The following is a 12,122-nucleotide window of genomic DNA, read 5'->3' as shown; positions in this document are numbered from 1 at the left end:
CAGGTAAGTCACATTCAACAACGCACCACCTAAAGGTAGAGTCATAATTAGGCAAATCAGCCATTCTAGGGAATGAGCTTTGGTAGGCAGGTCCCACCTAGAGGCAGCTGGGTATACAGAGAGGACAGAAGCAACAAATTCTTAATCCATCCTCTTCCCACCTCCCCCACCAGGTACTCCCACCCCCCACTCAAATCGAACCTTCTAAACCACCAGCTTCCACCAACATTCCCCTCTAGACCCTCCCTCACTTATGGTGGGAACATACCACCAGCAATTTCACTTATCCCCAGACTGCACTCCAACCATACACGGTTCTTTCCATCTCTGCTCCAGGACTTTTGCACAGGCTGTTCCTGCTGCCTAGAACTTCCACCCCCACATCACCACCATTTAACCTGAATAGGACTTCCTCAGGAAAGCTTCCCTCTCTTTCCATCAGAGTCCCTGTGGCATGGTCTCATATCACCGCCAACATTTCCTCCCCACACCTGTGCACTCACACTCCTGCTCCCCCACTAAGCTGGCAGCTCCAGGCTTCCAGTACCTGATGCCTAGAAGTTTCTCAAAATATACTGTTCAATGAATGTCCAAAATTTCAGTTTTTTTTCCTACTCCACTCCAAGGTCATAACCCAGCTCTCATCACCTCACCACTACTGCCTTCCCAGACCCCAGGCTCCCCCCGCCCCTGCCCCCAACAGCAATCCCACCTGCAGTGGTAGTGACCTGCCAGCTCACCACCTTCCTAAAATCCTGCCAGGACTCTCCCGTTTTGACTTATCACACGCCAGGTCTTCACTCCTCTTCATGGTTTTCAGGTTCTTCCCTTATCGAATAAAACCAACTGGATGCAATGTAGTTTTCCCTTTTGCCTCCAGGGTCAGCCAGGCTCCTCACTGTCTCAGGAGTTCCACTGGGCAACCCCCACTTTCTGTGCATCTAAAGTACACTTAGCCTTACAAGTAAAATTCGAGACACACTTCTCCACGAGACCATGCTTCCCACAGCAACATCACACTTCCAGTCCTTGTCTAGGTTTAACTGTTCTCTTACAATTTCACGTATGTGCATTCTGTATCCCCCACAACTGGCTGGAAGGGAAAGTTATTAGCCTTTACTGGACACCACTAGGTGTCAGACATTACAGGAGATAGAAAACATCTGCGTACATTGTAAGTACTGTTAAAACTTCCATTGAATTGACTGGCTCACATTTTCTTATGGGCTATCTTTTTTTTTTTTTTTAAAGATTTTATTTATTTATTTGAGAGAGAGAATGAGATAGAGAGAGCATGAGAGGGGGGAGGGTCAGAGGGAGAAGCAGACTCCCTGCTGAGCAGGGAGCCCGATGCGGGATTCGATCCCGGTACTCCAGGATCATGACCTGAGCAGAAGGCAGTCGCTTAACCAACTGAGCCACCCAGGCGCCCCTCTTATGGGCTATCTTTAACTGCATATGGTCTTACTCTATGAAGCAGCCTTAAAGAAGAAAATAATAAAATCCAGGAAAAAAGAAATTAAAAAATATAAGTGTTCATGAGTCCGAGAAAAAAAACAAACTGCTTCATTCTCCTTCTACCAAATCAGTCATCCAAATTGTTGAAAACAAGAAATTTAATTGATTTTCCTGGGCCCTGTCCACTCTAGGAGGAGAACTGAAAAAGCAACAGTAATCTGTGAAGCCTGAGTAATGAAAAGTTGATTGTAGCTCCAGACTAGATAATCCACAGACACAATCTCCAGGCTTGAAAACTAGCACCTGTTACCACAGCCACTCCAGACACAACCCATCAGATTTTCAGAGCTAGAAGGAAACTGGGCTATTTATTCTAATGTTCAAATGCTCGCATCGAAAATGCATTTAACATACTCAGTACCCAGGATCTGCAGGATCCTTTCCCATCCTTTACTCAGTTAAGAACAAACAGTTCCTGGGCACCTGGGTGGCTCAGTTGGTTAAGCGACTGCCTTCGGCTCAGGTCATGATCCTGGAGTCCCGGGATCCAGTCCCGCATCGGGCTCCCTGCTCGGCAGGGAGCCTGCTTCTCCCTCTGACCCTCCCCCCCTCTCATGTGCTCTCTCTCATTCTCTCTCTCAAAAAAATAAATAAAATCTTTTAAAAAAGAACAAACAGTTCCTGCATAAGAGTTAACAATTTCTCAGTCAAGGCTGTCTCATTAATTTTGAAGAATTTTTTTTAAATGTTACCCCTGTGTGCACTGCCACAACCAGAAATACCAGAAATACCAGAATCATGTACTAGCAAATGTACGTGTGGATTGTATATGCTACATTCTCAGCCCAAAAGTTTTAATTTAAGGGGAAATATAAAGCCTATTAGTAAGCATTATAAAAAATTACAGATGTGTCCAACTATTTGGGCTCTTACTGGCTCTTACTCCTTTCTCTGCACTAGGAATTGAACACAAGAAATACAGCTAAACTGACCCAAGAAGTGTCAATGAATCTTCTGTGGAGAAGAGGTCGGCCAAAATGAGAGCCAAACTCTGACAAATACATGCAACAAGACTCAAAATATGCCAGTCAGCTTAAGCCATCTGAGCTCCTCATTTTTGGTTGAACACACTTAGAAAACTAACAACTCGGCCTGTCTAATAAGCCATGGATCCACTCAAAGCAGCAGAATTTATTAAGCATGAGGGGATGTGGTGCATTTTGCTGTCACTTTGGACCCCAACCTCAGGCAGAAAGCACAAAATTATCTAACCATATGAGGACAAAGGTGGGAACATATACTAGTAAAACCAAACAGGGTACGTCTACCTGCCCCTTTGTGCTGAAAACAACACCACTCCTTGCTGGGAACATGGCTTTGGTCAGCTCAGCAGTGACGATGGCCAGGGGAAAAAGCCCATGGAAGACCCAGGAAACTGTAAGCAATTTAGCACATAAAATCACCACCCTCTCCCTAGGGGGTTAGAAAATCTTTATGTCGTTTTCAACTTTTCAATGACACCAGATGGGAAACATTTTAAAACATGAATGAATTTACAATGTAAGTTTCCAGAAAAATCTTTTTTTTTTTTTATTTTTTTTTAAAGATTTTATTTATTTATTTGACAGAAAGACACAGCGAGAGAGGGAACACAAGCAGGGGGAGTGGGAGAGGGAGAAGCAGGCTCCCCGCTGAGCAGGGAGCCCGATGCGGGGCTCGATCCCAGGACCCTAGGACCATGACCCGAGCCAAAGGCAGACGCTTAACGACTGAGCCACCCAGGCGTCCCCAGAAAAATCGTTTTTTGACTAAAACAAGGTACACCCTACTGAATATGCACACCTATTTTCAGTCGCCCTGATTTTCATATTTTAAAATATATATATATTGTTTCAGGACATCAACACTGCTCAAACACAGGGGACCCAAATATTAAAATCGTACTTCAACGTTAGGTCACTTATCTTTTGCCTTCTGGCGGATGTATATGTGCGCATGTGCACACACAGCATTTTTCAAGCAGGAGGAGGAAAACTCAAGGATTTTCAACCTGTAAATATACAAGGTGCCCAAGTTTCTTCACAGTGATTCACAGGATATTTGTGACCTAAGGGGACTGATCTGCTGTAAGCCTAGGGTCTAGTGTCCTTTACGGCCATGCTCTGGGACTCGCTGTCATGCCTGTGTCAATGCCAATGTTTCCATGACATTGTCACAGCCTTCTCTCCCAGGTGCATGTAATGGCTTAAAGGCAGCCTAAGGGAAAGTTCTTCAGGGTTTCTGGGACAAAAGATTCTAGAAAGTAATGATTTATTGAAGTTCTCATGATCCTCAAAATAAGTTAATTCAGATTCTTACAAAGGCTAAATCCTAATAAACTTAACAGCATCATCACTGAAATTAACCAAAAAATTTCAAGTCTTCAGTTGTGACTCATAATTTTAGTCCTACAAGGAATTTTAATGAGTAAATCCTGCCATATTTCCAAACCAAAGCTTCATTTTTGAAACCCATCTTCACCAACTGATCAAGATTATCTAAATTGAACTTACCTCTTTATGCTTGGGCAGGCAAAAGGACTACTACATTACCATTAATGCAAAGGGATTTATTTTCAACTCTGACCTTCAAAAGTCTGAAAAGCTGCACATGAAGGTCAACATCAAAAAGAGAGAGGAGGTGGGGAGGAAGCTAGCTGGTAGTTGTTTTCAAAATGATCTCTGTCCAACCCAATAAACCAGTTTTCTAGTCAGTAAATGCAGATACATATAATTAAAAAAAAAGCCTTTTCAGGGAAACTGTAATTTGGCTCATTGTTTAGAACTGTCTAAAGACATTCTAAGTCATCATTTCACTTCTTTTTAATCTCCCATTAGGTTTTGCTCTGTATGGTTACATAACAATAACAGCTAATATTTATTGGGTATCTTTCATGTTATACGCTAGGCACTATTCTGAGCTCTTACATGTATTATTTCATTCAGACCCCATAGCCAACTATGAAGCGGGTGGTATTATTATCTTCATTTCACTGATGATGAAACTGAAGTACAGAGTTAAATAACTTGTAAAGGTCACTAGTTAGTAAATGTTAGAGCCACAAGATAGTAATTATTAACACTCCATAGCACTTTAGGATTTTGCAAGTTTTTTTCAGCCATTATCTCCTTTGAGCCTCACAATGCCTGTGATATTGATGGAATAACATGGCATCATTTTAATTTTACAAATGAAAAAGTAAGGCTCCCAAACACTGACTTTTCCAAGCCAGGAAATGAAAAGAGCTGGAACAGGAATCCAGATTTTCTGAGTCTGTATTCGTTCCTTCTCCCACGACACAGGCTGCCTTTTTTTATTCTAGACACTCAATACAAGTATTTTCATCAAGCACTGATTATTTCTCAAAGTAAAATTCTAGATTTCTCAAAGCATACTTCTAGTTCCAGATGGTTACAATTATGTCTAATTCCCCCTTTCATCCCCAGCATCGAGTGCAGTGCCTGGCACACAGTAGAGGGAGTCTGAGCATTCTCAGACACTCCTCTTCCTCCACCAAATTCATTCCTCTGCGTTCACGCTACCTTGCCACCCTGGACTGGCTTCAGAGGCACAGTCCATCCTCACACATCATTACTTTGAGGAGACCAAAGTCATTATATTAGTCCACACTCTTCCACAATCCAACACCCAAGAAGATATGACAACTCGGAGTTTTATCTTAAGTTGGATGCCAAAACTCGGTTGATGACTACAGCAGTCCACCTTCAAGACGGCTCCCAGTGACCCCTGCCTCACGATACTCACACTCTTATATAGTCCCCTCTCAGACCAAGGTGGGCCGGTGTGACCAACAGAGTATCACAGAAGAGGATGTTAAAAAGACTGTGGCTTCTATCCTGGGCTTTCTCTCTCTCTACAACCACTTGCTTTGGAGGGAAGCCAGCCACCACGCTGTAAGAACACTCAGGAGCCTGTGTGGTGAGCAGCCGAAGGCTGCCACGTGCTCGTGAGCGAGCTTGGAAACAGCTCCACCACCGGAGATGGTTGATGCCTCACTCACAGCTTGAGTACAACCTCATGAGAGACCCTGAACCAGAATCATCCAGCTAAGCTGCTCCTGGATTCCAGATCCACAGAATCTGTAGGTGATACACGTTTGTTCTTTAAGCTGATAACTTTTGGATGGAACATGCCACACAGCAATAGATAACCAATACAGGGACAAACCTATTATCCACTGGCATAAGACTACTTCTAGTCTCTACAGGCCCCCCTACACACACATACACCTGTTGTGAATATCCAGATGACGAGCTGCACCAATGTTTCATGACATACCACCGCAGACCTGGCCAGGGATGATGCATAACGCGTGGTATACATACCGTATCACCTTGCTGGAATCTGAAAAATTACAAATCTTGAAACACACGTGGCCCCAAGAGTTTCTGATAAGGCACCGTGTTCACTTTTTCTAAAAACACCTTTTCTGATTAACCCTACCTTGGCATATAAGAAACAATTTCTTATAACAATTTCTTTACCTCTTAGAATCTCCACCACATAACTCAGTACTTGGTTATAAATTGTCCTGTCTTGGGTCTATTGTTTTATAAGTTAATGTTCAGCTTTCCACCTCAAAGTTAAACTTCTTACAGGCAAGAGTCCTCCCTCTATTATATCCTCACCACCAGAAATCGTGGACACTACTGGGTACACAACAAACTCTGAATAAATTCTTGTAGAATTGAGTTCACAAAGCCATACCGACAATTACAGATGTACGGTATTGGTCCAGACCCCAGTATACCCTCACACTCAAAACCTATTTATCTTCAAATAACTGCCCCAGAACATGATGCAAAAACAGTGTCTGAAAGGAAAAAAAGGGGGGGGGGGGCCTGGCTCTCTGAGGAATTCTGGAAAATTTGCACATCCTCCAAGTGCCCTTGTAAACAGCTGCAGACACATGAAATAATCGTTATCAAGGGAAAAGATCTATTAGCCTCCTGATGATTGGCCCATCTGAAACCTTTCAACGAAAGAGCAATTTTACCTTTCTGCTCTCCTCCTTCGCACTCTCCCACGGGCAGGAAGAAGGGTCACTAATCAGTTTTTAATTTTCTTTCCTGAAGAGATATTCAGAATTGAGCTGTAAGAACGCAGGGTAAAAGCTTTACAAAATAAAGACCAAGGAAGAATTCCAGACCTTTTAGATAAATAACGTTTCTTTTAAAGCCAAAAAATAAAAATGCAACGTGGTAAGTGTCGCTCTGAAAAGAAATAAGATTCCTTGAGACAAAAGGGTCTCTCCCTCATATAATCTACCTGAAAAGAGTGCCACAAATCCACATTCCAAGACTGCAGAAGGAAATCAGGCCAGATCGTAGACCTATCAAGATTTAATTTAAGGAGGAGGGAGGAGGGTAGAGGAGTTCGGGAGGAGATGGGATTGGGAGTAAACCTAAATGATTTTTTTTTTTTAAAGATTTTATTTATTTGACAGACAGAGACAACAGCGAGAGAGGGAACACAAGCAGGGGGAGTGGGAGAGAGAGAAGCAGGCTCCCCACTGAGCAGGAAGCCTGATGCGGGGCTTGATCCCAGGACCCTGGGATCATGACCTGAGCCGAAGGCAGACGCTTAACGACTGAGCCACCCAGGCGCCCCAGGAGTAAACCTAAATGATTTTCAATCAATTCTGACCTCTTCCTTTATAATCAACTCCCAGCCTTTCCTCTCTTGCATGCAGCCAAGAAACCAGGGGTGGATGAGCATTGAGAAAATGACCAGATGGGAAACCAAGAGACAGGGTTCTGAGGACTCTGTGTTGGGCTCTGGCAAATCACTGCCCCTCCCTGGGTCCCTGTTCCCTCACCTCTAGAATGAGAGGACAGGGTGAGACAATTCTGAATGCCCATGCCAGGTCTAACTCTCTATTACAAGTGAAATCCAGTCTGCCGTAATTCACAACATCTCTTCAACATCCTCCCCTGGTGTCTGCGGCATGTTCTGGCAGCATCTTGGGGCTGCATTAAGTGAGGTCACATGACCACACACAGGTTTGGCGCAGAGAATCAGATGGCAAAAGAATGAGTGACTGGTAGGAAAAAGCAATGACAAGCAGAAATGAGTTTGTATGAAAGATTTTGTCCTGCTATGGCATTATCCAGATTCTAGACACCTGAGATTTTCTTCACTGGGGGAACTGCCCATAGCCTGCTTATCTATGGGGGTTTTTCAAGTGTTTGAATACTATCGACTTTCAAATTGTGCGATCCAGACAAAACTGTCAAGTTTACATGATACCAGTTTCAATACCACTAAGATCTGCTACAATTGTCCTCAGTCATAGAGGGTGTTAGTCCAATTCCATACAGCCGTAGATGCTTCCTAGGCTTGAACCTGCAATCCTGCCAGGAATCCTAAAGTTCCAGGTTAAAAGGAAGGCCCCGGGGAGGGGGATAGTGTTCAGAAGTGGTCCTCTAGCCATCTACATCATTTTCCTAGGAGGGAAACATTGTGCTGTGCACTTCCGCGGGGCAAATCTCTAGCAATATCTCAGTATGTTTCAAGGGAATAGATAAAAACCACATACCTATTTAAATATTAACTTATCTAACATGCTACACCTTCACCTATCAAAACTAACAAGATTATTCATAAAACATGCAAATACCTTTTTCCTAGCCCTCTACCAAGTGTTTACAGAAAGAGTATATAAGAATCAAAGGCAAATCCTTTATATACAGTGTAAACAACCACAGTCAAAGGCTGAACAGAATAGTTTTTGGAAATCTAAATACTCAGCCAAAGTTTCAAGCTATAAAAGCATTAGCAGCAACTTCACTAGAACAATCCTTCTCTCAGTCCGTCAGATGTGACAAATACTTACCGAGCACCACCATGTGCCTGACTCCCTTCTAGGTTCTTGAAGATTTGACAGTGGATAAAACAATGTTTTACTGGGCGCCTGGGTGGCTCAGTTGGTTAAGCGACTGCCTTCGGCTCAGGTCATGATCCCGGAGTCCCGGGATCGAGTCCCGCATCGGGCTCCCTGCTCAGCAGGGAGCCTGCTTCTCCCTCTGACCCTTCCCCCATCTCATGTGCTCTCTGTCTCTCTCATTCTCTCTGTCTCAAATAAATAAATAAAATTAAAAAAAAAAAACAATGTTTTACTGCCCCCAGGACGTTTACGGGACTTTTTTCAAAATATCAATGACAAACTTGTTTTAACTGGGAGTGTTTCTTTGCTAAATGACAAACACCTACTACCTTGCCACAGAACTAATAAAAATAAATAAGACACATAAAAATAGGCATGTAGATCAATGGAACAGAACTGACAATCCAGAAATTAATCTTCACATTTACTGTCAATTTTTTAAAGATTTTATTTGAGAGAGTGTGTGAAAGTGGGCGGGAGGGGCAGAGGGAGAGGAGGAGCAGACTCCCCGCTGACCAGGGAGTCCAATGTGGGGCTCGATCCCAGAACCCTGGGATCATGACCTGAGCTGAAGGCAGACGCCTCACCGACTGAGCCACCCAGGCGCCCCAGTTGTCAACTGATTTTTTATAATGGTGCCAAGACAATTCAATACGAAAAAATGGGTTTCACATGCAGTACCTCAGAATAAGGTGGAGAGCCTCACCCTAATTTTACAGATGAGGAAGCAGGCTCAAAGAGGGTAAGTGACTGGCCACCCACACCCCTTAGAGAGCCAGCATCACTTTGAGCAGGAGTGGGAGGTAAGAGATCACAAACCAGAATTCAGAAAATTTATTAGCAAATAATAAATCATACGGAACTATCATTTATTGAGCAAGTTTTGATCCTATGTGCCGAAAAAATTTTTTCTCAAATTCTTACAGTCATTTACAGGCCACCAGCTTACAGATGAGGAAACGGAGACCAGTTCCAAGGCAGAGCAGGGTTTGAACACCGGGCAGGGGTGGGGAGAAGGGAGAGGCTGAAGGTGACCACACAGCACCCAGGTTAGAAGGCTGGTTCAGGTGTGACACATGAGGGCCAGGTCTAAGTTGGGAACAGTGAGAATGATGGAGAAAAACCAATTTGCTGAGTGACAATTAAGGCGACAAAGGCTCTAAGACTGCCTCTCAAACTCAGCTCTGAATGAAGACCAAGGTGGGACCTGAATGGTTTAAAATCCAAACGGGTCTTTGCGGGCTAGCTCAGGAACCTGACCAGCACTCATGTCACTGTATGGAAAAGCTCTATTCTGAACAAGGTACTTTCTACCAACGTCTGGGACACCATCCCCGCAAAGTTGGGAACGCTGGCATTATTAACTATGCTTTCTCATGTGCTCAGATGTGTCATTTCTAAACAATCTGTTGCTACATTTGGTTCTCTCGTCGGTCAGCTAATTCCTCCCCTACCATCTGCCCTTTTGGCTATTGTCCGTGGGGGCTGGCACTCAGCACTTCTTGCTTTTCCTCACCTGCCACCAACTCTCTTGTTCTAACTTCCTCCTGGCATGTCCATGTCCTTGAAAACAAACTTCTCACGCATTTGGAAGCCACTGCCAGGCCCTTTCACGTCTTCAGTGATTATTAAGAAAGCCTCTGGGGGAGCCATCTCAGCCTTTGGGAAATCTCCTAGCAAAGAGTTTAGTTACAGAATCATGGGCTAACAATCAGCATTAAGGAACAGTGGCCGTTCCACTTAAAAAAAAACAGGAACTACATACATGCCTCAGAGGGCACAGGAATGCAATCCACATTTTTTAGAATGGAATAGACTCACCAAAGTCTAGTCACAGGCTTTTTGAATCACAAACCAAATTGGCTGGTTCCTGACCTTAGCACACCTAGGCTATACCTAAACAAGTAGTAACAGATGCTTGGTTAACTTTAATATATGAAACTTAGAAACAAGTCTTGTGATGCAGAAGAAAATGGCAGTTACTCTTCACAACCCAAAGCAGGCTGATGAGGAGTGTTATGCACGAACTATACTTGGCAGCTAAAATGTTGGAGACAAAGCTCAGCCAAAGCAGTCAATCCCAGAGAAGCTGGAGGTGCATGGTAAATCTAGTCTCTGACTTGTGTTTGTAACTGGCCTGCAGAAAAGTACCCTGTGCATAGGAATGAAAAACATCATTTGTCATTAAAAAAACAATAAATTTACTTATTGACACTGTCTCTGCCATTAAGCCTTAGAGCAGTGTCAGATGAGGTTTATGCAGCTTTAAGAGTAAAATGGATGGTACGGCAAGATTAAAAATTACATGGATGGTCCCTGATGGTGTAAACCCACCCTGTGAAACCAACTCACAATAGGAGACAAGGAAGAAAAAGTAACTCCTGTGTAAGGATCTATTATCCATTCTAGAAACATGCCCTTCTTCCAAAAGACTCTCAAGCTGTAAGGGGGAAAGTGACACTTTTTAAAAATTAAGAGACCGAGAAAGACTTAATCCTGACCTCTAGGACACAAAAAGGGTGTGCTTCGTGTTTTCTGAAACAAGCGGCTCATCAGCTCATCAGCAGGCTGCGTGCACTCTGACCACTGCGCCATTTCATTTTCCACCCATTACCAATATAAGAATTAGAGCATCTTGGCAACAGATTTTTCACAGTGAGGTTTACTTTATTCTAGGATCTTTTCTAGTAGAAATAAAGTGGCAAAAGAACCTCATTATCCATAAGATTTTCAATGTGGCCTGTTCCAGCTGGAACACTCCTTCCATTCCTCTATCCAAATGACAGTTAATAAGCACCTACTGTGTGAAGCATACAGTGCTAGCTGCTGGGGGACCACAGGTAGGGGTTCACAGGCTCCTGAAGGAGACACACGTGTCCAGAAATAATGCTTGCAGTGCAACAAGGAAGTGCTGGAACAGGGTGTGTGGGAAGCCCTGACTAGCACTTAACTGCCTGCTCAGCCTGGGTTGAAGGCTTCCTGGCAGATAGAACGCTTGATTCAAGTCTTAAAGGGTGGGCTCAGATGAGTGTGTACTTCGGGAAAGGTAAGAGGGTACACCACTCGGCAGGAATCAATGCACAAAGGCACAAGAGTCTGGTACATTTGGGAAACAGCATTTCGGTGTGCCTGCAGAGCAAGTCATCTGGGTAGGCCCCCAGAACTGCCAAAGGTCTAGATCAGGCAGGCTGTAACGCAAACAATGAAGTTGGGAATTTATGGGTACCGCCCAGCCGGAGACAGGTAGCAACATCTGAGGATATTTTCAGTTGTCACGACTGGGCAAGAAGTGCTACTGGCAGGAGCGCCTGGGTGGCTCAGTCGTTAAGCGTCTGCCTCCGGCTCAGGTCATGATCCCAGGGTCCTGGGATGGAGCCCCGCATTGAGCTCTCTGCTCAGCGGGAAGCCTGCTTCTCCCTCTTCCCAATCCCCCTGCTTGTGTTCCCTCTCTTGCTGTGTCTCTCTCTGTCAAATAATAAAAACTTTAAAAAAAAAAAAGGAATAACATTAAAAAAAAAAAAAGAAACAAAACAGAAGATCATAGGGGAAAAGAGAAAAAAATAAAACAAGACGAAATCAGAGAGGGAGACAAACCATAAGAGACTCTTAATCATAGGAAACAAACTAAGGTGGTGCCTGGGTGGCTCAGTCGTTAAGTGTCTGCCTCCAGCTCAGGTCATGATCCCAGGGTCCTGGGATCGAGCCCCGCATCGGGCTC

At 43.9% G+C, this 12,122-nt stretch overlaps 1 protein-coding gene across 5 annotated transcripts in view; it reads right to left on the bottom strand.

The window, feature by feature from the left end:
• Positions 1-12,122, bottom strand: part of EPB41L4A (erythrocyte membrane protein band 4.1 like 4A) — a 248,672-nt gene that overhangs the window by 229,387 nt on the left and 7,163 nt on the right. The window lies entirely within an intron of this gene.

This window comes from Mirounga leonina, unplaced genomic scaffold, assembly GCF_011800145.1.
Source record: "Mirounga leonina isolate KUSES-001 unplaced genomic scaffold, KU_Mleo_1.0 Mir_104, whole genome shotgun sequence".
Taxonomy (NCBI): Eukaryota; Metazoa; Chordata; class Mammalia; order Carnivora; family Phocidae; genus Mirounga; species Mirounga leonina.
This window is presented reverse-complemented; position numbering and strand designations above follow the sequence as displayed.